Genomic DNA, 26,893 nt, shown 5'->3' with positions numbered 1-26,893 from the left:
AATTATAATCTACTGAAAATGTAAAAAAAAAGGTAAATCATCACAGAATTTAACAATGGAGTAAGGTTTACACTTAAATATATATTTAATAACTCTTTGCTTATTTTATATGAGTTCAGCAAACAAGTAAATAATTTTTTTTTTTTTTTTTTTTGAGATGGAGTCTCACTCTTTCACCTAGGCTGGAGTGCAGTGGTTTGATCTCGGCTCCCTGCAACCTCCACCTCCCAGGTTCAAGCCATTCTCCTGCCTTGGCCTCCTTAGTAGTTGGAACTATAGGTGGGTGCCACCATGCCCGGCTAATTTTTTTTTTTGTATTTCTAGTAGAAATGGGATTTCACCATATTAGCCAGGATGGTCTCAATCTCCTGACCTCATTATCCACCCACCTTGGCCCCCCAAAGTGCTGAGATTACAGGTATCAGCTGCTGTGCCCAGAATGTAGGAGTAAGTATAATAAATCTCTGGCCGGGCGCAGTGGCTCACGCCTGTAATCCCAGCACTTTGGGAGGCCGAGGCAGGTGGATCACGAGGTCAGGAGATCGAAACCATCCTGGCTAACATGGTGAAACCCGTCTCTACTAAAAATACAAAAAATTAGCCGGGCGTGGTGGCAGGCGCCTGTAGTCCCAGCTACTCGGGAGGCTGAGGCAGAAGAATGGCAGGAACCTAGGAGGTGGAGCTTGCAGTGAGCTGAGATCGCGCCACTGCACTCCAGCCTGGGTGACAGTGCAAGGCTCTGTCTAAAAAAATAATAATAAATAAATAAATAAATAAAAAATAAATTTCGACTGAAGAACAAGTTGACCATAATTCATGTATTTTTCATGGAAGTTCTGACAATTTAAATGAAAGTGCTTCATTTCTTTCTGTCTTTCCCTCTTTTCTGTCAAAATAACTTCTAATAACTCATTAATAAATCACATGACTTCAGTTATTAAATCAGGACTGAAACAACTTCATCTACTGTTTTATGAGTAACTTTAGCTCCATTCTGCTAAATCATCTCTCACTCCAAATTTCCTGTACCAAAACCGATGGCAAAGAAGATTTGAATATTCAAATGTTAGTGTTTAGAATATTTAGATCTAGATTTGATTATTTTTACTTCCTATTATTTCCAAAGTTAGTGATGTAACGTGTATTTTATGAACAATCTTGTGGTCTACAAAATACCATATGCATACAATACATTTTGCTTGTAATCAGTCACACAGTACTACATAAATATTTGCTTTGTATAAATACCTATTCTTGAAGAGCAGCAAAGGAAAAGTGTATATATGGCTTTTATTGCAAAAGCTTGAAGAGAAGCAGAGCCATTGTAAACAAAGGAAGTGATAGCAGGTCCCTATAGAATTAAAGAAAAGAAAAATGACGAAGTGCAGAGATTGAGACAGATATATCTAGGTGAAACATTCCAAGGTTCTCTTTCACCATTTTGTAACAAACACTAGAATCTAGAACTTAGAACCGCAGCTCAAAGATTTACCAAGTGGTCTGTGTTCCTAATATGCTCACAGGAGGTTTAGATCGATAGAGATATAGAGAGAGATATACATAAAGAGTTATAAAGTTAAGCTTGTAAGTAGAATCAGCAAAGAAGAATTTGGGCCAAAAAGTTAAGTTTATAGATAAGAGTATCCAAAGAAGAATTTGTCCAGTATCATTCTACATTACCGAGGGACTAAAGGCATTCATGACTCAGAATGTTTTAATTATTTTGCTTTGTCTTACTACCACAAAGTTCACCTTAGTCTTTTACCATAGTGTTAATAACTCCATAGCAAGGAAGTTGAAGATGTAATACATGTGAAGGGATCTTTGTTAGTATTTAGAAACAAATTTAATATTATGATGATCATATTATTGTGTAGCTTAGAATACTCTATATCTTTTTTTTCTAGGACAGAAGCATTATTTGCATTCGACCACTTCTATGTTTTGTTAAGATACAGAATGATTTAATTGGTGATTGATTCCTCATAGCAATAGGAAAATATCAGATATACTCCTTTTTTAAAAAAAAGAGACTTATGGTTGCAGGGCTATGATAAAGGGGAAACAAACTGCCATAAAAGAGCGTAACAAGAGAACAGCTGGACTTTAACCTCTAGATGTGAATTGGTGGGAAAGAATGTAATTCTAGTGTTCTCAGTCATAGTACCATTCCCATCCCATGAAGCAGTTACTACGTATCTATCAGCAGCACACTGATGGTTCTGGACAGTTAAGGAAGACAACAGGAATCTCCTGGAGGTTCATGAAGCCTTGACCAATGACACAGTTGCTGCAAGGTAAATAAAATCAGAACTATCACCACTTATGCATGGTTTATTTTCACTGTATGATAGTACCCCACTAATATTGGGCATAGGGTAGCAGGATGGACAGAAATTTTAGAGGCACAAAAAATAGAAGGTGAAGATAGCAAGATGAATACCACAGTGAAAACAAAATCTCATAGGTTTTCTGTAAAGTGGTTACAAAGAGAAACATCTACAGGTTACAAAGGTGGTATCTGAATTGGAAAATACACAGACATCTACAAAGTCAGTTCATGTTCAGATGCCAAGAAAGCCTTAACCTGTCTTACAAGTATTTGAAGCCATGATAAACTGAGCCTAAATAAAACTGCAATGTAGCCCAGATTCCGCTCAAATACAAAGAAAATTAATACAACCACCACCAACCCCCCACCTTACAATAAAAACAGACTGGAAACAGAAGTAATGTGTAGGCTTTTCTGGGGATAAATTGCCTACTGCAGTCTCTACTATTTTTAACAAGTAATTTACAATATGCTACCAAAAATTTCAAAATTCATAAAGGAAAATGTATCCAAAATTTAGAACATAAACAGTTAACAGACACTGACCAACACTAAACAAAATGCTCCAGAAATGTAGGATAATATCAAAAGGTATAACATTTGTAAAATTGGAGTCCCATAAGAAGTGAAATTAGAGAATGAAGCAGAATAATTATTTGAGAAAATAATGCTAGAATTTTTAGAAATTAATAAAAAATAACAGGCATAGTCAAGAGGCTCAGTAAAACACAAAAAGCATACATAATAATAATAAAAGCAAACACTCAGATAAAATGCTTCACAGTGGACCCAATTCTCTCAAAAAAAAAGTATACGAAAGCAGAAAAGAACTAAAAAAGAAACAGGTATGATAAACAGAAAATGAGTATTAAGATATTTGAATTAAAATATAGTGTGCAACTGTGTTAAAGGTAAAGAAATAAAAAAGTTCACTTAAGTGGTAAAGATTTTCAGGTTATACTTGAATGTAAAATCTAAGTATGTATTTTTTGCAAAAAAGTTCTTTAATTATAAAGTTTGAAACAGGTAGATTGAAAATAAAATGTAAAAACATTAAATGAGATGTATCAATAGTACAAAAATATTTAACTTAAGAATGGTATATTAATACATTAATATGTTAAGCTCTATTAATATCAGACTATATTAGTCTGCTTGGGCTGCCATAACAAAATTTCACAGACTGGGTGGCTTAAACAACACACACTTAATTTCCTTACATTTCCTGAGCCTGAAACTTCAAGCTCAATATTCTCATAGTGTTAGTGTTTGGTGAGACTTCTCTTCCTGGCTTGTAGATGGCCACCTTCTCGTTGTGTCCTCACATGGCCTTTTTTTGTGCATGTGCTGAGAGAGAGAGTTAGTTCTGGTGTATCTTTCTCTTACAAGAACACTAGTCTCATAAGATTAGGACTCCACCTTTATGATTTCATTTAACCTAAATTGTCTTCTTAAAGACCATATCTCTAAACACTGTTACTGTTACAATGGGGCTTGACTTCAACATATGAATTTGGAGGAAACATGATTCAGTACGTAACACAAAGTAGAATTCAAGATTAGGTGTATTGCCAGAGTTATTTTATAAAGATTATAAATTTTTTAAGAAAACAATTTTTAAGTATGTTTAAATCCAATAAAAACACATTATTTGAACATAAACGGAAAAGTCTTACTATGTTAAACAAATATTGACAGAACTAAAGGAAGATATGCAGATAAATCCACAATTATAGTTGGATATATTAACATGACACTTGCAGTAATTGCTAGTGAATGCAGGAAGAACAACAGGGAGAATTTAGGATATCTAAACACAGGACTGAGCTTGATCTAGTTGATGTTCTTGTTAAATGTACGTCGAATATTCACCAATATTGTCTGTATAATGCCATATTCTAATTCATGAAATGCCTCAGTAAATTTAAAATAATATGTAGTTTGTTCTACTGTAACAGCACTAAAAGAGAAATCAATTGTAGCAAGTTATTTGTAAATCCCTAACATTCCAAAATTAAGTTATCCATTAGTAAACCGTAACATAGATAAGAACACATAAAGGTAATTAGAAAATATTATAATGATAGAAAATTTAAAAGAAATATCCACTTTGAAGATGTAGCTAACATAATGCATAGATGAAAATTTATATCTTCACATGACTATGATAGAAAATAGTATATATCAATGATCTAAGTATTCGCATTAAGAAAATAAGGAAAAGAAACACTAAGCGAAGCAAAGTGAGAAGTAAGAAGGAAGAAAATAGTAAATGTAAGAGTAGAAATCAATAAAATAGAAAAAGTCAACAACAATTAGAATTTGTTTTTTGGAAAAGATTAATAATAGTGATGACACTTTATAATGGTAATATAAGAATGACATATAGAATACACCAATGTTTGTGTGTGAAAATGCATGGAAATAAGAGAATATTATAAACAATTCAATGCCAATAAGTTTATCAAAATAAATGTAATGGAGAAAAATCTTATAATACACTCAATATCTTGTAATACACCACTTTACTTATACTAGCCCAAAAAGAATTACGAAATTTGAGCACTTTGCTATTTAAAAAAGAATTTATAATTCAAAATTACCTTTCCTCAAAGAAAATTTCAAACCTAGTTTATATCACTGCTTAATTCTATTAAACATTATAAGAAGAAATACTAAAATAATAATCTCAGGAAATCAGTAATAAGAGTAACACTCTGCTCCTTTTATAAGCCCAGAAAACACTGACACTAGAATCCGGCACAAATATTACCAACTAAAATATGAACACTTTAAATGAATAGTAAGGCATTAAACATAAAAATCTATAAAAACAATGCTTCATAGAAACAGAGAAATTTAAAAAATATAATTGTCTACTTACATATAATTATGTGTGTGTGTATGTGTATATATATACTATTCATGATTCTAAAAAGATCTCAGAAAACTGAGAATAGAAGTTGTTTTCATTTTCCAGGACTGCCTTAGGAAGGTATCATAAACTAGGAGGCTTAGAACATAGGTAATTTATTCTCTCACAATTCTGGAAGTCAGAGGTCTGAAATCAAGGTGTCAGTACAGCCACTGACCCTCTGAAGACATCAGAGAAGGATCTATTTCAGTCCTCTCTCCTAAATTCTGGTGGATTTTTGGCTTATGGGAGAATAACTGCAGTCTTCACGTGGTGTTCGCCCTATGTGTCCATCCTTATCTGTATTTTCCTTTTTTTTTTTTTAAGATTGTTGCCCAGGCTGGAGTGCAGTGGCATGATCTCGGCTCACTGCAACCTCTGCCTCCTGGGTTCAAGCGATTCTCCTCCCTCAGCCTCCCAAGTAGCTGGGATTAAAGGTGCCTGCCACCACACCTGGCTAATTTTTGTATTTTTAGTAGAGATGGGGTTGGTTTCACCATGTTAGCCAGGCTGGTCTCGAACTCCTGACCTCATGATCCACCCACCTCAGCCTCCCAAAGTGCTGGGATTACAGGCATGGGCCACTGTGCCCGGCCTACATTTTCTTTTTTATAAATATATTAATTGTAAACAAATTAGGGGCCAAACCTAATGCATCTGACCTCATTTTATATTAATCAATTCTATCTGCAATGACCATATTTTTGAATCAGGTCACATGCTGAGGTACTGGGGATTAGGACTTATGTATTTTAGAAGCATATGATTCAATCCATAGCAGAAGTAAACTTCTTTATTCTATAAAAAAATAGCCTATGAAAAGAAATGTCAGTTATATCCTAGTTTGTGGTGAAACTCTAGATAACATCTTCCTATGAAAAGGAGAAAAGGGGGCCAGGCATTGTGGCTCACACCTGTAATCCCAGCACTTTGGGAGATCAAGGTGGGTGAATCACTTAAGCCCAGGAGTTCAAAACCAGCCTGGTCAACACACTAAAACCCTCTCTCTACTAAAAATACAAAAACTAGCTGGGATCCGTGGCATGCACCTGTGATCGCAGCTACTCGGGAGGCTGAGGCAGGGGAATCACTTGAACCCAAGAGGTGGAGGTTGCAGTGAGGTGAGATTGCGCCACTGCACTCCAGCCTGGGTGACAGTGCAAGACCCCATCTCCAAAGAAAGAAAGAAAGAAATGAGAAAAGGAAAGATATCCATTATTAATGTTTCTAGTCAACAATTGTTCTGTAAATTCTAGCCAGTAGAGTAGGGCAAGAAGAAAATAATATTTCATAAACATTGGCAAAGCAAGAGTTACAGTATCTTAATTCATTCACAGATACAATTATTAATTTATGAGGTCTTAATGAATGCTCAAAAACAAGTAGAATTAACAAGAGAATATAACAATGCCACAGAAACAAAACTCAATAGCATCTTTGTATAATGGCAATAAACAATAAAAAATTGTTTTTTAAAAAAATATAACATTCACCGCAGCTTCAAAGATACAAAATACCTGCTGTGGTCTGAATGTGTCTACCCAAAATTTATATGTCAATACTTAATCACCAATGTGATAGTATTAAGTGGAGGAGCCTTTAGGAGATGATTAAGTCACAAGGGCAGAGGCTCCACAACTGGCATGAATGCCCTTATGAAGGGGCTGGAGGAAACTAGGTCAGCCCTTTTGGCTTTCTGTCCTTCTGCCAAGTGAAGACACAGCAAGGTGACTTCTTGAAAACCAAAACTAGACCTGGCTGTCACCAGGCTCTGGACCTGCTGGTGGCTTGATCTTGAACTTCCTAGCTTCCACAACTTTGAGCAATACATTTGTCCTTTTTATAAATGACTCCATTTAAGATATTTTGTTATAGCAGCAGGAACACACTAAGATAACACCCACGAGTACATGTAATGTATAATGTATTACAGTTCTACCTTGAAACACAGAAAGCATCACTGTGATAAACTAATAGAGACCTATATCAATATAAAATTATACCATGTTTATGAACTAGAGAACACAAGCCAATTGATATATCTGTTTTCCCCAAACTGATCTATTTATCCATCACAATTCCAATTAAAATAGTAGCAAATAACTTTCACTTTTGAGCAATATGGAGTAACAGAGAGCAGATTTGCCTTCCTGCCTGAAACAACCAAATCAAAACAATCAAACAAAGAAAATTAAAATAAAATACATGAACCAATGGCTTAGAAGACAATGGACATCATGCAATGAATGACAGTGATTGCTAATACAAACTAGATGAGCTCTAAGGTTGCTCTCACTTAACACCTTGAGGGAACAGCACTTGGTGATGGTAGTGGTGGTGAGGGCAGGGGAGGTGAGAAGGGTCAAATTGGAGGTTCACTGAATCCCTAGGTTGAAGGGGAATAGCTGGGTGTCCTGGAAACAAGAGAAGTGAAACTTCACAGGGTAGGGTAGGAGAGAGGAGACGGTTGCACAGAGAGAATTCCAGAGATACTCAGAAATTCCCCCTCAAGTACAGACCAGAGTACTTACCAATGTATCCCTGTAAGGAAAATACCTGTCTTAAACACCATGCATTTTAAGACTGTATGCGTTTTAATTTACAGCTTAATTTTACTCAAAGTAAGCTCATTCTCTGGCAGTTCACTATTCCTCAAATGAGTAAACTGAGAGTCAGAAAGATCAGATGGCTTGTCTTAATATCATAAACTTATTCTCCAATGGGAATACAAAATAAACTAGATTTAATGCACTAAAGTTAAATATACAATCACATAAGAACCTCAAATATATGGCTCAAATGTAGATGCTCTACGTCACCCTAAAGATAATGGCATTCCATCAAAGGATGTGTTGTTTTATGTGGCAAGAGTTAAATAATTACTATTTTAAAATCATTTTGCAAAATGTCATAGATCATTTAGTATCTTGATCATGATGTATAACACATTTATCTACAAAGGGAAGAAACCAGAGAAATGCGAATGGGATGTTTGGATCAATATTTCATTATTATTTTCAACTACATTGAAGAGGTTCAGTCAACCACTTTAAAACTGTGGTTTGCTAACTTCCTCCTAGAGTGATCTCTATCATTATTCATGCTCTGATGTAGCATAAAGAAATCACTTACAAGTCAGACAAAAATTAAAAGCAGTCAGGCCAAATTTTGAGGAGACAAAAATTAAATGCATGAACACTTCCCTTATCTTATTTTTCCCACAGAAATTATGAAATGGTGGATAAACCCTGCTAATATCATCAGAATAATTATTACATGATGAATGAGATTATCAGACAAGATTTATTCTGTGTAGGTAATTATAAAGTGGAAGGAATTTATTATAAAAAATTTCTCATAATCTACATACAAGTTGACATCTTACGAAACACAAGGTTCTGTTTAGTTATTAAAAATGCATAATAATTTTTAACTGATTTCATGTTTTTATATTTTACATGCTCCCGTGATTTTTCTCTACTACAGAAACATTCACAATGTCTTAGACAATGTTATTAAGTACATCTGTACTTACCTAAGTAAATTTCTTATCAAACTTTATCCATCCTGATCTCCCTCATTTCCAAACTACAATCATCTCTTGTAACTGAAATACTCCTCTCTAAACCCATTATTTCCCTGGAAAAATCCTGTTCATCGTTTAAAAAAAAAAAAAAAGAGTTTAAATAAAATTTTTATTATTGAAACTTTGATGATATTACCATTTTGTTATTATCTTCTTCAAATTCTGCTAGAAGCATCAATATATTCGAGGATACCTAACTGTGATGCAAATTTGACAAGTAATTTGCTGGAACTAGAGGTTTTGAGTCAGGAATAAAACATGCATCCATGAACAGATTTTTAGATAAATGTTTTTATAGGTAACATATAGTGAGACTTTTACACACCATACGTACAACAATTGTGATTTGAATGATAATAGCAGAAGAATATAGGTATATTTTTGTCGGAATATCTCAACCACAAAACTAAATACATGGCAAGTTCGAATTTTTTCATCCTTCTTTCTTGTGCTTATTGTATTATCTTATGTGTTGGTGAAGTTAGCTTGCATGGCTTCCCTCTTCTCTACCTCATTTTTCACAACATCACTGGATATTGTGTCCAAATCCCAGCCACTCTTATGCCATTACCATCGTTTTTCTGTGGTTGTAGTCTATTACCGATAATGACTCCACGACTGTCTACACCCTAATTTTTGACGCACCTTGATGAAAAATAAAAATATCATTTATGCTGAGTTTTGTTACATAATGTCAAAAGGTGGAACGGATTTGTTTACCTGAAGCAGTGTCATTTAGCTACAAATATTTTTATTAGAACATAGTAGTCAAGGGTGCAGCCTCTGTAGGCAGGCTGTGGAATCACTGACTCTGACATGTGACTGAATCACAGCTTCTAATACTTCTAAAAAGTCATAATGACACATTCCTCATTGGGCGGTGAAGGTTATGCAGATCATGGGAAATAGTGTAGATAAAGTGTTTATCAGAGTGCTAGGTAAATTCTGAGCACTCAAGAAAGGGCGACGGTATTGTATCATTATTAACATTAAATAGTATACTATTTTTCTGCATTTGTTAAGTGGCCCTTATAGATTAAACAATAATTAAGTACTTAGAAACAAAGCAGAAGTAGAAACCTAAAACTACCATGGGGCAGATCAAGATGGTGGGAAGCAAGGCTATGCCCTTGGTTCATCCTCCACCTGCCACCACAAAAACACCAAATTTTAACAACTATCTGCACGCAGAAAAGCATCATCACAAGAGCCAAAACTCAAGTGAGTAATCACAGTACCCGCTTTTAACTTTGTGCCATGGTAAAATTCATTGAGGAGTGTGGGAGAGACAGTGTTGAATCGCGGGTGTCACCCCTCCCCTATCCCTGGGCAGTGGCCCTGTGGAGCAGAGAACCTGTGTACTTGCAGGAGGGAGAGCCAGTGACTGGCAGACATTGCATTGAACTCAGTGCTGCCCTGTCATACCAGAGACTAAAGCCATGCTGGGCTCATTCAGTGCTTGGACAAGGAGAGAGCATTTGGACCAGACCTAGTGAGAGAGGAATCATTTCTCTCCTCAGGAGAGGAGAATTATTCTAGCAGTGGGAACTACAGTTTCTCAGCAAGCCTTGCCACTGCAGGGTTGACGTGCTCCGGGATCCTATATAAACCTGAAATGCAATCTGAGACACAAGGACTGCAATTCCTAAGTAACTCCTAGTGCTGGGCAGGGCTCATAGAGCACTAGGGTGGCATGTGACCTAGGAAGACACCAGCAGGACAGCTAAAGGCAGCTCGTGCCAATCCTCCCCCAACCCCAGGCAGTGCAGCTCACATCAGTGACAGTGTCTCCTTTGTTCTTAAGGGGAGGAGGGCGAAGAGTAAAGAAGATTTTGTCTTGTATCTAGGATAGCAGCTCAGCTGTAGTAGGATAGGGCACCAGGAAGGGTCTTGAGGTTCCTATTCTGGTTCCCAGACCTCTGACATTTCTAAACACATCCTAGGCCAAAAGGAGAACTGCAGTCTTGGTGGGAAGGACGCAGTCCTAGCAGGACCTGTCATATGCTGACTAAAAGGTCCCTGGAACTTGAATAACCAGCAGCGATAACCAGGTCGTACACCTAGGACCTTGGACTCTGAGCTGTGCTGACTACAGATGTGAACCAGCACATTCCCAGCTGTGGGAACTCCTTCTGTTGGAGAAAATAAAGGGGGAAAAAGATTCCTTCTGTTGGAGAAAATAAAGGGGGGAAAAATAAAGGGGACTTTGTCTTGCACCTTAGGTACCAGTTTGGCCACAGTAAGGTAGAGCAACAGGCAGGCTCTTGGGATCCCTGAGCCCAGGCGTAGACTCTTGGATAGCATTTCTGGACCGGCACTGGGCCAGAGGGGAGTCCACTTCCCTGAAAAGACTGAGACCCAGGCCTGGCAGCATTCACCACAAGCTGACTGAAAAGTCTTTGGGTTTGAAGTGACCATAGGCCATGGGCCAGTGAGGCGGTACCCACAGGGAGAGGCTCCTCTGCCTATGGAAAGGGGAGACAAGCACAGGAATGATTTTATATTGTGTTTTGAGTGCCAGCTTAGCCACAGTAGAATAGAACAGCAGGCACATTTGTAAGGTTTTTGACTCTAATCTCTGGCTCCCAGAAGCATCCACAGACTTATCTGGGCCCTCGGGGAGCTTGCAGCCCTCAAGGAAAGAACACAGACTTGGCTGGCTTCACCATTTGCCGACTGTAGAGGCACAGGTCCTTGAGTAAACATAGGTGGCTTCAGGTGTGACCTAGCACTCCGAGGGGTGGTGGCCACAGAGGTGCTTGTATGACCCAGTACCAGGCCGCTCAGCACACAGAGAGACTACATTTGTATGGGAGGCAGTAAGGGAAAATAACAAGAGTCTCTGTCTGGTAATCCAGAGAATTCTTCTGGATATTATCCAAGACCACCAAGCAGCACCTCTACAAGTCTGCAAGAATTACAGTAATATTGGGCTTGGGGCCCAAACCCTTTCCAATGCCTGGAAAGGCTTCTCAAGAGGGACAGGCTAAGTAAGAAGCTGTAAGGGTCTGTTGAGTTCGCTTTCATAAGACACGTCAGGTAGCACCATTAGATCTGCAACTCTTGCTTTAGAAATAACTAAATACAGTAAAATCTCACAGAACTTTCCTTGTGAAGCATCTCTAATAACTCCAAAAGATCGACAAGGATAGTAATTAGTGCATTAGAAAAAAATAAAAGACGCAAAATATTATTTCATTTCTTAGAGTTAAATGTTGTGTGCATCTCTGTGTGTATATATTAGATAAATTTTCTAAAAACAGAGAGAGATTTTCTTTTTTTTACTCTAAAAGCTTGGCACCAACGAAAATAATTGAAATTACTAAGTGCCTTTGAACACAAACTACAAAAGAAAATGGGAAATTTAGGAGAGATGATAGAGTGGAGGTGGCCAGAAGAGATGAGTGTGCTTGTAATCTTAATTATACTTAATATTTTAAACATATTTGTAAGAGTTCTTACCTACATTTTAACTACCTGTAATAAAAACTCTACACTGTAACATAAACATAATTTAAATTGAGAAATAATGACAATTTCCATTCAGATAAAGTTTTGAACTATCATATCCCTTTTTCCCATGCTTCTGTTAGAATATGGCTGTGCAACTCCAAGTACTCATCTACAGAAGAAAAATAAATAATATATGTGTGTATGTGTGTTACATGATACATATGATTTGGGAAATATAATTAAAAAAATATCCTCCCAACCCAGAAACCTTCTTCACATAGGCAGACCGAAAGAAAATAATTTAGTATTAAAATATTATATTTTAATTTTAAAGTATTTATTTCTTACTAATTTACCTTTTATCATTAGATTACTGTATTTTCATTATTTTAATTTGCATTACAATTAGTAATTTATTGCTACTAATAATTAGTAATATACATTATTAAAACAATTTTTTACTGAATAAGCATTAAGCTAGAACGTAAAGTACACCATACTAAACTCACTAGGAGACGGCAAAGTAAAAAGAGTATCTCACTCTTCTACATAGCCATGCAGAAACAGCCCATTAATATATATTCTAAGATGAATAATAACTAGTCCTCAAGTAAAAGGAAGGGATGGCATCAGTTTTCACACATATCCTAAATTCATTTGACAATTGGAGTAATTATGTGTTTAGCTAAATGGCTTAATTCAAAGGGAGAATAAACTTCTCACATTTTTATGGCAAGATGTACTTTTGCAACTTGGAATTAGGTTTCCACCTCCATTAAGCTACTATCCTCCCATAGAAAGTGGGAGATTATAGAAAATAAATGGTTGACTCAATATTTTGTGATTCTAATTTCATTTTCTTCAAAAACATGTCTTCAGAAACTGTGGCTGAGGCTCCAAGCATCAAGCATTTACTAAACTTATGCCATACACATTCTTACATTTTTATATTAGTTGCAGAAATTATCCAATTTAATTTGGATAGCCCATTTAAAGGCAGCAAATATGTGTAATCCAGGTATATTAATTTCTTTAATTTCCACAAATGGATACAACAGGAAAAACAGTCATGGAGAAATGTTTTTACCACAAATACATGAATGGAGAAAAGAAAAAAAAAATGTACCAGTGTGCAGATTTATTTCTTGCTAAATTTCTGACTGCCATACTCTTCTCTTAATATGGTTACTATATTCTGCTAGAAAATTAGGTGTCTTTTTAATATCTCGCCACTTTGGCATACCTCTGCTCATTGTAAATGAAAGCATCCTATTGCTTATCGTGGGAAAATGATTTGTAACCCTTGTATTGTACCAATGTTAATGCTCTTTCCTATGTAGCTTTCATATGCTTGAATTTCTACCCTGTCTTTAAAAGTTTCCCATTAGAATTTATAAGCATCTTTTCTGAACCATGCCCCTTCTCCTGTGATCTCAATTTCCTTTTCTTTTTTTCCCTCCTGTTCCTATTTGTCTCAATCTTCTTGCAGTAGTCTTCCGACATCATTTCAATTTTGCAGCATTTTGAATCTCTTGAAATGGACGTACAGAATGTCCTAACTCATTTATTCCTAAACTAGCCTCTCTGTACCACTGTTGTATGTTCAACTATTGCTGGCATTGACTTATAAATGGCATGACTTCAAGTGAGATGTTTTGTCCACAACAAAATTCTCTTAATTCGGTTTTACAATGTAGAGATTCTGCCATTTCCCAAATACCACAGCTGAAAACTTCAAGTACATTTAATTCTATCCTTCTCCATGGCTGCTAGTGCTAATCAGTCACCTATAAATTTATTGATAAATTGTTTAATATGTAATTATTTGTTTGGATCACATAATGCTATCATTTTATATTAGATCCTTCACATCTCAAAATCATTAAAATCTGTAAACTCCAATTCTCAAACTTTACTCCTGTGCCTCTTGCTACCTGACATATTTCTACCATTCCTCTTTAAATGCAATATTGAAATCTCCATTTATTTATTTATTTATTTATATTTTTGAGACAAAGTCTCACTCTGTCGCCCAGGGTGGAGTGCAGTGGCACAATCTTGGTTCGCTGCAACTTCCACCTCCTGGTTCAAGCAATTCTCCTGCCTCAGCCTCCCAAGTAGCTGGGATTATAGTCTCCTGCCACCATGCCTGGCTAATTTTTGTATTTTTAGTAGACACAGAGTTTCACCATGTTGGCCAGGCTGGTCTCGAACTCCTGACCTCAGAGGATCCACCCACCTTGCACTCCCAAAGTGCTGGGATTACAGGCATGAGTCATCACGCCCAGCTGAAATCTCCAAATCCTTTTTGGGGAATACCTAATCTCTGTAGTTTACCTTCTGAGAGTTTCTACAATTTGGCCTCTACTTTGCTTTCCAACCCCATCTTTCCTAAATGTTCTGTGGATAGACACTTTATGACAAGATAAGTATGAAAAAAAATTCTTTTTCTAAGGAATACATTTCTCTTCCACTATTTTCAAAATAGTGGTTCTGATGCTGAACTTTATCCTGAATGCATGATCACAATTATACATAGATAAAAATCAACCCCTTTTGTGTAATTCCGAATATTCTCCATTTATCCTCCAGATCCAATCTCCACAGTCTTTACCCTTGTCCAAACTTTTATGTGCCCCAGATAGTTAATACTTTTAAGTCTCAATTGCTTGCCAATAGCTGTATTTATCTGCTGAAGACCTCAGCTTCTGATAGGCAGTTCTTATATCCAGCACTACATGACAAAAAATATAGCTTCTTCTGCATTTCAAGACTGGAGGTGATGAATGTTTTCTGATGTTACTATTCCTGGATGCCTCAGAATCTTCTGTTTTCTTAACTCTTCTCACACATTTGTAAATGATCCTTTTATTTACCCTTTTTAATTCTTGACTGTGCCAACCCTTTGTTTTTAGCATCCTTCGTGATGCAACTGGCAACACTAAGCTCTTTATGAAGCCAGAAGCATCCTACCCGCTGTAACAATATTATTCAGACACTGCCAATGCCCGCCAGCCAAAAGACCACTAGAAGCACACTTGTATTTAAACAAAGTTGGGCATGGTAGTTCATTGCAAGGAAAAGTATAAACCAGAATTATGAGACATTTCACTAAAATTTTAGGAAACACTTACAGAATCTGGGGTTGTGTTTGGTGATTTGGAGGATGGTTCTTTAAACCAAGTTTTTTTTTTTCCTTTCAGGAAGGAGAAAGGCCAAGGTTGTGTATCCTATTCATCAGATCTAGAAAGATGAAAAATTGAAAGGAGGTTGAAGTTTTCATTGGAAGGAAACAGCAGTAAGCTGAGAAAAGGAAATGTTTGATACTTTTGGGGTATGATCAGTGACTTTTTTTTTTTTTTTTTTTTGTCTCTAGGCTTAGCTTTTTGTCTCCTTTGTGGTGCACAATGTGACCTTGTCTAATACTGGTTTTCTGTGAAATTGTTTACATTCAACTGAAGGTCATTGAAGGATGACTGTGCATTACAGACAGCTCCTGAGGACACCAAAGTCTAGCAGTGAGGGTCAGGTCAGTGCCCAGCTACCTGGAGCTGCTTATTCTCTTACCACTTAACCTCTGTAACAACATTCTCTTCATATATTGATGTTCAGTTCAAACACTGCCCACTTTATTATGACATACACAATTGATTATAATTCTTTTTCTCAGACATAATATTTCTTTTGCTGCTTTTTTGTACCACAAATTAGCTTTTATGAACTTCAACTGTTTATCTTACTCCCCTCAATTAGATGATAAATTTATAAAAATTAGTAACTGATTTTATGTTTTATTTTCTCTTCCTAAACGCAGTGCTTTATATGCAGCATATATGTGAGTGCACATGTGTGTATCTTAATAAATAAATTTTAAATTAATACTGATTGTACACATTAAAAAGTTGCAGATGGCTTCAAAAAGATGGGACCCTGGCCTTTAGTGATAAACACATTTTTACAAAATGTTCTTGACAACATGAAATATGTAAATTTATTTCTCTCATACATTAAATTGATTAGTGAATTTAGAGAATTAAAAAAAGATGCTCTTTGACTACTACATCTTCTACTGTATATAGAATTTCTAAAGATATGATTCTCAATAAATTTCTGGAATAATACTGCTCAGTCAATATGTTAATTATTTAATGTTTTGATTTTAACAGAATGTAGGCTTGTAGCATCTCATGGAGAATATTGTTCTCTTTAAAATTGTTAAGATAATGAGCCTGAACTAATAAAAATTATACTTAACATTATGGTGATACTTTCTGCAAAGCATGCAAGTTAATGTTTGCTATTTATAAATATGTACATATGGTTCACAGCATCAGCACCCAATTAAAACCCAAAGGGAAGACACAAATGCATTGGCACTCATGTCTAAATAAGTGCTTAATTATATTTACATGGGTTTATGTTAATGAAAACTATATCATTCATTCCTTTCTACTTTCATGCATAAACCATCTTATTTGGTTGTCTGCTTTGACTAAGGCTTTCCTAGAGGCAAGTGATTTCAATCTGTACTATATAATTTGGTTATAAATATTTTATCCCTTTCCATATTACTAAATGTTAGAAATATTACGTATTTATTTATAAATTTTGGTTTTGAGCCTCCAGTTTTTTTCTTTTATTATACACACTAGCTTTAAAGCCTACAAAAGCAGAAAAAGGAATCAGCACTTTTTCTTTTAGAGAACACTATTTTGGGTATGAAATCAAGTAAAAGGCCATGGAAATCAGGTGAGTTTCCTGTTTATTGCTCTGGGATAGGAAATTTAATATAATTTTTAAGAGAAAAAATAGAGCCCTATTTGCAAACATGATATGTGATACTCCCAGTGAGTTCTTCCCAAGCTCATTTTCACCTCCAAGCAAAAGGAGAATTAAAAAGCAACACTACTTTCCAAAGTGTGTCGTTCTGAAGGTGGAAAACACAAGTTCTACATGGGAAAGGTTAACACAGGTTCACTATATTAAAGCAAACAGTATATCTGGGCATGTTGTAATAAAAATCTTGGATTAAACATGAATCGACTGGAAATAAATAATATGGCAAATATAAAATCTCGTAACAGAATGGTTAAGTAAATTTGAAAAAGAAGGGTTAAAAATGTAATACTTCCAAAAGACAAGTGACCAAAAAATTCCCTGAAGTGTCTCATATGATAAAATTAGAACCTTTTGTTAACATGAGCTCAAGACCACAAAGATGTAATGACTAAGCAGCTAAATGAGATGAAAATAGAGATTGAAGTGCAATTAGAAACCATGAGGCATACAGAAGTCACTGATGAAAATCTAACCAGGCTGGGCATGGTGGCTCATACCTGTAACCCCAGCACTTTGAGAGGCCGAGGTGGGTGAATCACTTGAGGTCAGGAATTCGAGACCAGCTTGGCCAGTATGGTGAAACTCTGCCTCTACTAAAAATACAAAAATTATCTGGGCATGGTGGCGGATGCCTGTGATCTCAGCTACTTGGGAGGCTGAGGCAGGAGAATCGCTTGAAACCGGGAGGCAGAGGTTTCAGTGAGCCAAGATTGCAATACCTCACTCCAGCCTGGGTGACACACTGAGACTCTGTCATGCACACACCAAAAAAAAAAATCTAATCAAAGATATGAAGGGGAACTTTTGGAAAAAATTAGAAAAGAGACTAGTAAATTGGAAAACTAATAAGTGATATGGAAGACAAAATATTATCATCCAGTATAATAAATAACACAGAAATAAAATTATTTATGTCTAATAGAAGAAAAACATAAAAAATGAAAAATAAAAGTACATCATATAGCGTATGTTTTTTTTTTTTACTTGAAAAAATTCAGAATTATTTACCGTCAATTCATGTTAATCTTTAAATAGGATATGAGTGATGGGTTCATTATTAACAGGTTTACACAAAGGGATGAAAAGAGAAGTAGAATTTTCTGAAATAATTTACAATTCATTAGAACTTTATAATAAAATAAATTAATTACTAAATGTAGGCAGAAGGTGGATCACCTGAGGTCAGGAGTTGGAGACAAGCCTGGCCAACATGGTGAAATCCCCGTCTCTACTAAAAATACAAAAAATTTCCCAGGCGTGGTGGCGGGTGCCTGTAATCCCAACTACTCAGGAGACTGAAGGAGGAGAATCACTTGAACCCGGGAGGCAGGGGTTGCAGTAAGCCGAGATCATACCACTGCACTCCAGCCTGGACAGTAATAGCAAAACTCTGTCTTCAAGAAAAGCAAGAAAGAAAAGAGAAAAAGAGAGACAAATTCTCAAATATGAAACAATGTGTCTCTGGCTGTGGAAAACAGGCATGTTTCCGGCCCTGTGTAAGTCTCAAGCATTGTTCTCTCTAAACTTTTCAGGTGGTTTTCTCTGGATTTCGGTAGTTTCCTCACACACACGCACTAATTTCTACTCAACTAAATATTCTGGATGAATATTTTCATATCTCTGGAGTTTTATTTATTGCAATTTTCTCTTCTCCTGTGCTCTTCTTTATTAACTCTAGCTGTCTTGACTTCTCTGAACTTTTAGCTGTGTCTCCTCACTTGGAGTAGATTTCCTGGATTTCCCAGTCCTGTGTCGTGGTCTATTAACATTCTCTAAGCAATAAATTGGGGCAATCATTAGGCTTACCTTGTCCATTCCCTTAGTCGACTGAGACAATGAATCATTACTATCAAGAAAAAATGAGTTGTCAATACACAATGTAGGCAGGGAGAAATACACTTAAAAGTCAGAACATAATCAAGGACACTTCTTACTACTCTAAAGCTTGTGACAAAATTAATAGAAAATTCAAGAACAGGCTAAAAAAGCAGGACTGTTAATGACACAAATTCTGCAGGAATAAAGGTTGCTGTAAGGAGTCAAGTAAAGAATCACAATTATTTGACATGCTTGTTGAGAAAAAAGCAGATACGGACTATGCCATGGTAAAAATAAAGAATTTATAAATACCTACTATGATCATGTGAACCGTTTAAAATCATTTGTAAATATTAACTGATGCTTTTGAATTGGCTCTTTTACTATCAAAATAAAATGTGTTAAGTAAAATAATGTTAATAGTAGTTAATCCTATATCTCAATATTTAATTTCAAAATATTAACTTTTAAAACAGAATTACATGCCAGCTAAAACAATGAACATCATTTATAGTTCATTACCAAGATGAACTAGGTGGGATGTTTTACTGTTTTGAAGAGAGGGTTAGTATGTCCTTGTGGTGTAAGCAATAATTCCCGTATGATTTATGGAATCATAATATTGCTATTGTCTTTGGAAGTTAAATAGAGTTAAAAAATTAAATATGAATGATGACTTTTTACTGTTGCTTCATTGCTCAAGAAAGAAACTGGGTATATTCACTAAATTCTCATCTCTATATGGTGCAGCACAGATTTAGTTTGGTCATTGCAACTCTTGTTGCTTGTAGGAGCTTTCAAAGAAAAAAAGTGAAGCAGTGAGTATCATTCTTACAATTTTCTGGTTATTAGATATGCTGATGATGGAAAGATATAGATGGTATTTAGGGCCCAGCTTGTCCTCTCTTTCCTTCCACTCTTTACTCATATCGCAGAGTGCTAGCTCAGCAGAGGTGGTGGCCTCCCTGGAACCTTTCATGAAATCCCTCCTTTTGGAGTTCTCCTTTTGAATTAACTCTCCTCATAACCTCATGTAAAAATTTAAATATTTACATGGCAAAAGATTCAATGTAAAAAACACACACTCTCTAGTATATATCATTATCTAATGTGATTTGTATTTTGTGTATTAATGTTATTTATTTTCTGACTCTTATTTTAGAAACCAAAATGTATGTCTCTAAGGCAGGAATTTTGGTCTCCTTTATTTACTGACAGTTTCCAGTGCCTAGAACAGAGACTGATACACAGTCATTACTCACCATATTGTTAAGTATGCATACATAAATATGCATAATAAGGAACTCGTATTTATTATTTCAAAAACAAAGTATACTAATATCTTATAAAAATGAATGTATGGCCGGGTGTGGTGGCTCATGTCTGTAATCCCAGCACTGTGGGAGGCCAAGGCTAACACGGTGAACCCCCGTTTCTACTAAAAATACAAAAATTAGCCAGGCGTGGTGGTGGGCGCCTGTAGTTCCAGCTACTTGGGAGGCTGGGGCAGGAGAATTGCTTGAACCTGGGAGGCGGAGGTGGCAGCGAGACGAGATCACACCACGGCAGTCCACCCTGGGCGACAGAGCGAGACTCCGTCTCAAAACAAAACAAAAAACAAAACAAACGAAAAATATGCTGTACCTGAAACCAAATAGAAATAAAATATTTTTGTTGAACTAAATATGAATGAGTAGCTCAGCTAAAAAATCATAATGAGCTCTTTCTTTAAATGTTTTATGTAAGTTTGGTTCTTCTTTTTCTGTTTTCTTCCCATTGTGCTCATCCATTTAACTTAATCTAGGCCAAGTAGTTTTTAATAGTTCTTGTTAAAAAGAGATTAGTAAGGCAGAGAACGGCTCTGCTGCAATCAAAGTAAGTACTTTTTCCTGGTCCTACTTAACATCTCTTAGGAAAGTAACTGAATGATAATTTGACCTTACAGAAATAGCTCCAGATACAGTATTGTAAAATGTGTCTTATAACGGTTATAATATTTATTCATATTAGAGTATTTTGAATAAATGTACCAAAGTTTGGCACCAAATTAACATGGCTACCATTTTTGTTGTCTCATGTAATTGAAACTACTAACTCATATTTTATCCTTTTTAATATAATTAATACCAGAAATTCTACCAAAATCATTTATATTATACATCAACAGCTCACTTGTGATATTGTATCTAGGTACATCTGGGTTTGCTTTTTCTGGTTTAATTTTTGTTCCCTAAAATTTATCGAAATTGTATCAAAAAGGGTATAGATAGCAAATGCACATGGGAAATAACACTTAAAATTAAATATCACCAGGGGAAATTCAAATTAAAACAATAATTTAAATCTATATATTTGTCCATATCTTTACACATTGATGGATCTCAGGAAAGAATTCCAGCTCTGAAAAAGGAACCTAACCGCATTAACAATGTTGGAAAGAAACTCACTGAAACTGGTTAGTGCAAAAGGTGCTGATCTAAGTAATATTGGAAATGAGTCTTTAAAACACATTGCAAAAGGAGCTGTATGTAACACTGTACTGTAGTTTAAAAAGTTCTCATGGTGGCACAGGTTGACAATTCTTATGCCAAGACAGATTTATGAGATTTTTAAAATAAAATAAACGAATGGTTGGTAGATGGATTCAAAATCTCAGTGTTGGAGTGGAAAATTATAGACAAACCAGGAGAAAATGCTGGAATGACCCATGTAGTAATAGAATAAATTTGGAAGCATCAGAATATACTCCTGTTTAGCTTGATATAGACACAGATTTGTGTGTGTGTGTGAGTGTGCCTGTGTATAGAAATAGATACAACTTTACTGACATAAATATATCTGCTTAAAAAGGCACACACCACCATCTCAGCTAAGTTTTCCAGGTTAATATCAATGCGGATTAAATCATACTGATAAAACACAGCCTTGTGATATGATGAAAATGATGCTTTTCCTCCATGACGTTCCACTCCAAAAGACAGAAACCAAGTCTAATAATGAGAAAAGATCATGAAAACTCTCATTCTACAAAATGTTTGACTAGTCCCCCCTAAAACTATCAGTCAAAAATAAGAAAAGTTTGCAAAACTGCTCCAATCAAGAGGCAGAGACATCTAGAGGGACATAACAAGTAGAAGCAACGTGTGTCTTAATTATCTTGGGCTGCTATAACAAAGTACCGTAGACTAAGTCTCCTACAAACAAGAAAAAATGATCAGTTCTGGAGGCTGGGGAGTCCAAGATCAGTGTGCTAGCATGATCAGGTGCTGGCAAGGGCCCTCTTCCAGTTTACAGGCTTTCATTGTGTCTTCACAGACAGAAAGAGGATAAGAGAGCTCTCTGGGTTTTCTTTTATAATGTCACTAATTCCATTAATGAGGGTTCCACCCTTATAACCACATCAACTTTGAAAAGCTTCATCTTCACCTGTCCCTCTAAATTCCATATGTTGAAATTCTGACCTTTCCAATGTAATGGTACACGTGAGGTACATTTAGTACATTGCAAAGTGGCACTCTATAGAATATTGAAATTAAAAAAATGTAAATATTATGGAAATTGGATTAATGTATGGACTTTGACTAATAATTGTTTTTAATTACCAAATAAATTTAAAAACTTAAACTAGAAGAGGAAAATGTGAACATATTTCCTAAAAAAATAATAAGAAATGCAAAGAATGTATATAGCATAATCTTTTAAATTTGTCATAGTGTATAACTGGTACAGCTTTTTATGCATTACTGTTATTATGTAATTTAATATAAATTGTTGTGATAGATGGGAATGTATGACAGTGCCATCTAATAATTTTTGTCTTTTTATTTTCTTGACAAATTACAAACCCCACTACCATAACATTAGTCAAAGACGTAGCTTAAATCATAGCAAGGCAAGGGACTTAATCCAATCCCCTTATTGAAAAAGTAGAACAATTATAGTCATACTCTTGTAAATATAGTATTTTTGTATTCTAAAACAGGTTATAAAAACATATATTTTTAGTGCATAATAGAACAATTGAAAACTTTTACATGAAAACATACAATCCTTCTGTGGCAATTCATTTAAAAAATTAAAAGTTCTACAGATTTGTTTTAGAAAGAAAAATACTGCTTGTTTCCAAGGCACTGTAATTTACATGTTTAATTCACTGTGGATCAATAAGGATTTATAAAGTGAAAATCAATACCATTAGCAATTTATGTTTCAAAGGATATTAGATTTTTCATGGAACTATTGGAAAAGCTGGATTCACATTTTGTCAGATAAACACTTTTTTTTTAAACCAGTGAGGATAAGCCATGACAAGTAATAATACAAATAAAATAATGCATAGTAAATCAAGCACAGGTAACCATATATATACATACACATACATATATTTATATACACAGTTTACTATATATATAGTTCATTACTTGATATTATATATATATCTCATATATATATGCCTGAAGTAGTGAACTTATTGTATAATGACATATACGAAGCTGCTATATGATGATTGTATTCTTACTGAAGGTACGTATGTGGTTAGCAATGCCATAAATAAGTTCAATTTTAACAAGCATAATAAGTAATTCGAATCACAATTATGCATGATCATATTCAGTCATATGAGAAAACCATACTGTCATAAAAATAAACTGAGAATAAAGTACCTAAAACAAAATCACTCGCTTTTCTCATCCTTGATTTTTATTTGTTTTAATAGATATGCTTAAATATCAGCAATAGCATCAACTAATACTAGAGTGGCTAAAGATGTAATCTAATTTTTTCCTATGGATTGCTCAAATATACCTCTTATTTGTTAGACCTATTACACTGTACCCATTTTTAAAATGACTTTACAATTACTCATCTAGATAACATTATTACATTACTAAATTTCACACTGACAAAGTTAAAAATACATTTATTTATTAGCCATACTTTATCTTCTCTGCTGAATGTGTAAAGTCCTTTAGGAGTTTGCAAGTTTAATTTGTTCATAGTTTTAATAAAATACTGAATATAGAATTTTTAGGTTCATTTTGGTCAAAAGGAGAAATACTTTATACTTCTCCATCTAGATCCACATATAGTTGTGCTGTCAATTAAGGGCTTTCTGGTGCACAAGAATCTAAAAATGAATACAATGAAGAAAATAAATAGTCCAATTTCAGAGCTAGTATAGGTCCAAAGAAGGTTTTCTCTAATCTCTCTGATAGTTATTAAATCATTTTCTAAGTAATTGAATATAGTAAATAGATTTTGCAAGTTAACCCCTATACAGATAATCACAAGTATAAAGAGAGAAAGTACTTGACAATGCAAGGGCTACCTCAAAATATGCATGAGTCAGGCATAGTGGCTCACACTTGTAATCCCAGAGGGCTAGGATTTCCTTTTTTTTTTTTTTTCCTGAGATGGAGTCTCGCTCAGTCGCCCAGGCTGGAGTGCAGTGGTGCAATCTCGGCTCACTGCAAGCTCTGCCTCCCGGGTTCACACTATTCTCCTGTCTCAGCCTCCCCCCCAGTAACTGGGACTACACGCTCCCACCACCACGCCCGGCTACTTTTTTTTGTATTTTTAATAGAGACGGGGTTTCACCATGTTAGCCAGGATGGTCTCGATCTTCTGACCTCGTGATTCTCCCGCTGCCTCGGCCTCCCAAAGTGCTGGGATCACACGCAGGAGCCACCGCGCCCGGCCACAAACTGGCAGATTTCTTGAGCCCAGGATTTTAAGACCAGCCTGAGCAACATGGCAAAACCCCATTTCTACAAAATACAAAAATGTTTAGCTGTACATGGTGGTGTGCACCTATAGTTCCAGCTACTTGGGAGGATTGCTTGAGCCCAGGGAGGTCAAAGCTGCAGTTAGCTGTGATTATGCCACCACATTTCAGTCTGGGTGACAGAGCTAGACCCTCTCTCTCTATATATATATATGTATATGTGTGTGTGTGTGTGTGTGTATACACACACACACACACACTTATGGCAAAAACCTGTTCACATTAAACAAATTTAATTGCTACATTCAATTATTAAGAAATTAATCTAGCTATTATGTAATCACATTCTAATTTGTTCTGCTTTAGTCCTAGTCTGTAAGAAGCAGGAATATAATTTGATGTGCTGGGGATGAGTCAAATATCATGTCCCATATCCTTGTGGATAAAAGGCCAGTGAAAGCTACCCTCTGTAGGCTTCGTCAACTGCAAGTGAATAACAGTGACTCTTGGGGCTTTCTCATGTCTTCTTTGCTCAAGAGCTTTCCTCAATTTGGATTACTAAAATGATTCAAGGTCAATGAATAACATGCCAGTAACCTAGCAAATGTGAGTTCTGCCTTAAAGATAAACACAAACAAAACAGAAGCTATGTACAAAGAGATAACAATGGAACTGAGGTGACTATTACGATTTTCTTTCAGGCAAAGGAGTAAGTACCTATAGCGGTAACAAATAATACAATATAACAGTAAAATGCAGTGCTAAGAATTTGATTTATTGCTTTATAAATCAGTCTTCTGTTGATATCAATAGAAAGTCAATCTACGGAACTGAAAGAAAAGCAGACATTTCAAAAGAATGTGGTTAATACTTACAAAATACTCAGGAACTAAGTGAGATACAGAACATATCAAGTCTCAAACCTCAAGAACTCTCTGGTTCAGAAGCTGAGGTTATCACTATTGTTCCTAGACATTCAGTAATGTCAGACACCTCTTTTATTCTGAGTACTTTCTCTCAGAACAGTGAGAGTCAATCTCAAGTGAGCTACTGTTGACTATTAACCTCCAACTGCCTCTGTGCTTTTGTGTTACTTTCTCAACAATTAAATATCACATGAAATATCCATTCCCCAAGTCTTAGATACCTGCCTACAGCTTAAATACTAGAGAGTGAGGAAAACAGATACATCTTTTTGTTGAGCATACGTAATTAGAAGACTCACCTTCAACCAGTAAAGATGTTCAGTTATGTTTTATCTAGATATTTCTGACTGATACTACAGTTCATAATTTTGTCTACTCAATAAATCCATGCCCATTTCCTGCCACAAATACACTGAGAGAAACTGATGCTGATATAATTATCAATGCAAATGTCCCAAAAGATGTTGCAGAGAAAAGCACTTTATTCCTTTGTATGTACTGATTTCCTTCAAGGTAAATATGTCCAAACAATAATTAATTTAACCACTTATTGAACTTGCACTACAAAATTAATCCTCCAAAGCAGCTTAGTCAGCATCTTTTATTTCATCGACTGCAATATTGATCAAACTGACTATATAAACATCTCAATTTGTACCAAAATAAGGTGAGCTGTAAGGATGAGATTAGCTGTAATAAAATATTTTATGGAATATTTTATTCTAAAAGAAAGTTTTTTCTTTTCTTTTCTTTTTTCCTTTTTTAAATTTTTTTTGAAATAGAGTCTCACTGTGTTGTCTAGGCTGGAGTGCAGTGGTGCAATCTTGGCTCACTGTGGCCTCAAAATTCCTGGCTCAAGTGACCCTTTAACCTCAGTTTCCCAAGTAGCTGGGACTACAGGTATGCGCCACCATGCTGGGCTAAGAAGTTTTTGTTTGTTTTGTTTCGTTTTGTTTTTGAGACGAAGTTTTGCTCTTGTTGCCCAGGCTGGGGTACAATGGCACAATCTTGGCTCACCACAACCTCCACCTCCCAAGTTCAAGTGATTCTCCTGCCTTAGCCTCCCGAGTAGCTGGGATTACAGGCACGCACCATCACGTCCCACTAGTTTTTGTATTTTTAGTTGAGAAGGCGTTTCTCCATGTTGGTCAGAGTGGTATTGAACTCTCGACCTCAGGTGATCCGCCTGCCTTGGCCTCCCGAAGTGCTGGGATTACAGGTCTGAGTCACCATGCCCAGCCAGGGTTTGTATTTTAATGACACTTTTGTTCAGTCACTATATGATGTTCCTTCTATCATG

At 35.7% G+C, this 26,893-nt stretch overlaps 1 long non-coding RNA gene across 2 annotated transcripts; it reads left to right on the top strand.

Moving 5' to 3' along the window:
- Positions 1-1,503: 1,503 nt before the first annotated feature.
- On the top strand, positions 1,504-16,164 carry LOC103882681. 2 transcript variants are annotated; one of them, XR_001900552.3, is made up of 4 exons: positions 1,504-1,584; positions 2,210-2,297; positions 15,489-15,619; positions 15,747-16,164. It is a non-coding gene; the product is annotated as an uncharacterized LOC103882681 (long non-coding RNA). The 2 variants fall into 2 exon arrangements; XR_644590.4 differs by having other exon boundaries at positions 1,511-1,584; positions 2,207-2,297.
- The last annotated feature ends 10,729 nt before the right edge of the window (positions 16,165-26,893 follow it).

The sequence above is a fragment of the Papio anubis genome, chromosome 4, assembly GCF_008728515.1.
Source record: "Papio anubis isolate 15944 chromosome 4, Panubis1.0, whole genome shotgun sequence".
NCBI classification, from domain to species: Eukaryota; Metazoa; Chordata; class Mammalia; order Primates; family Cercopithecidae; genus Papio; species Papio anubis.
The sequence above is the reverse complement of the archived record's forward strand: the minus strand, read 5'-3'. Positions and strand labels throughout refer to the sequence as shown.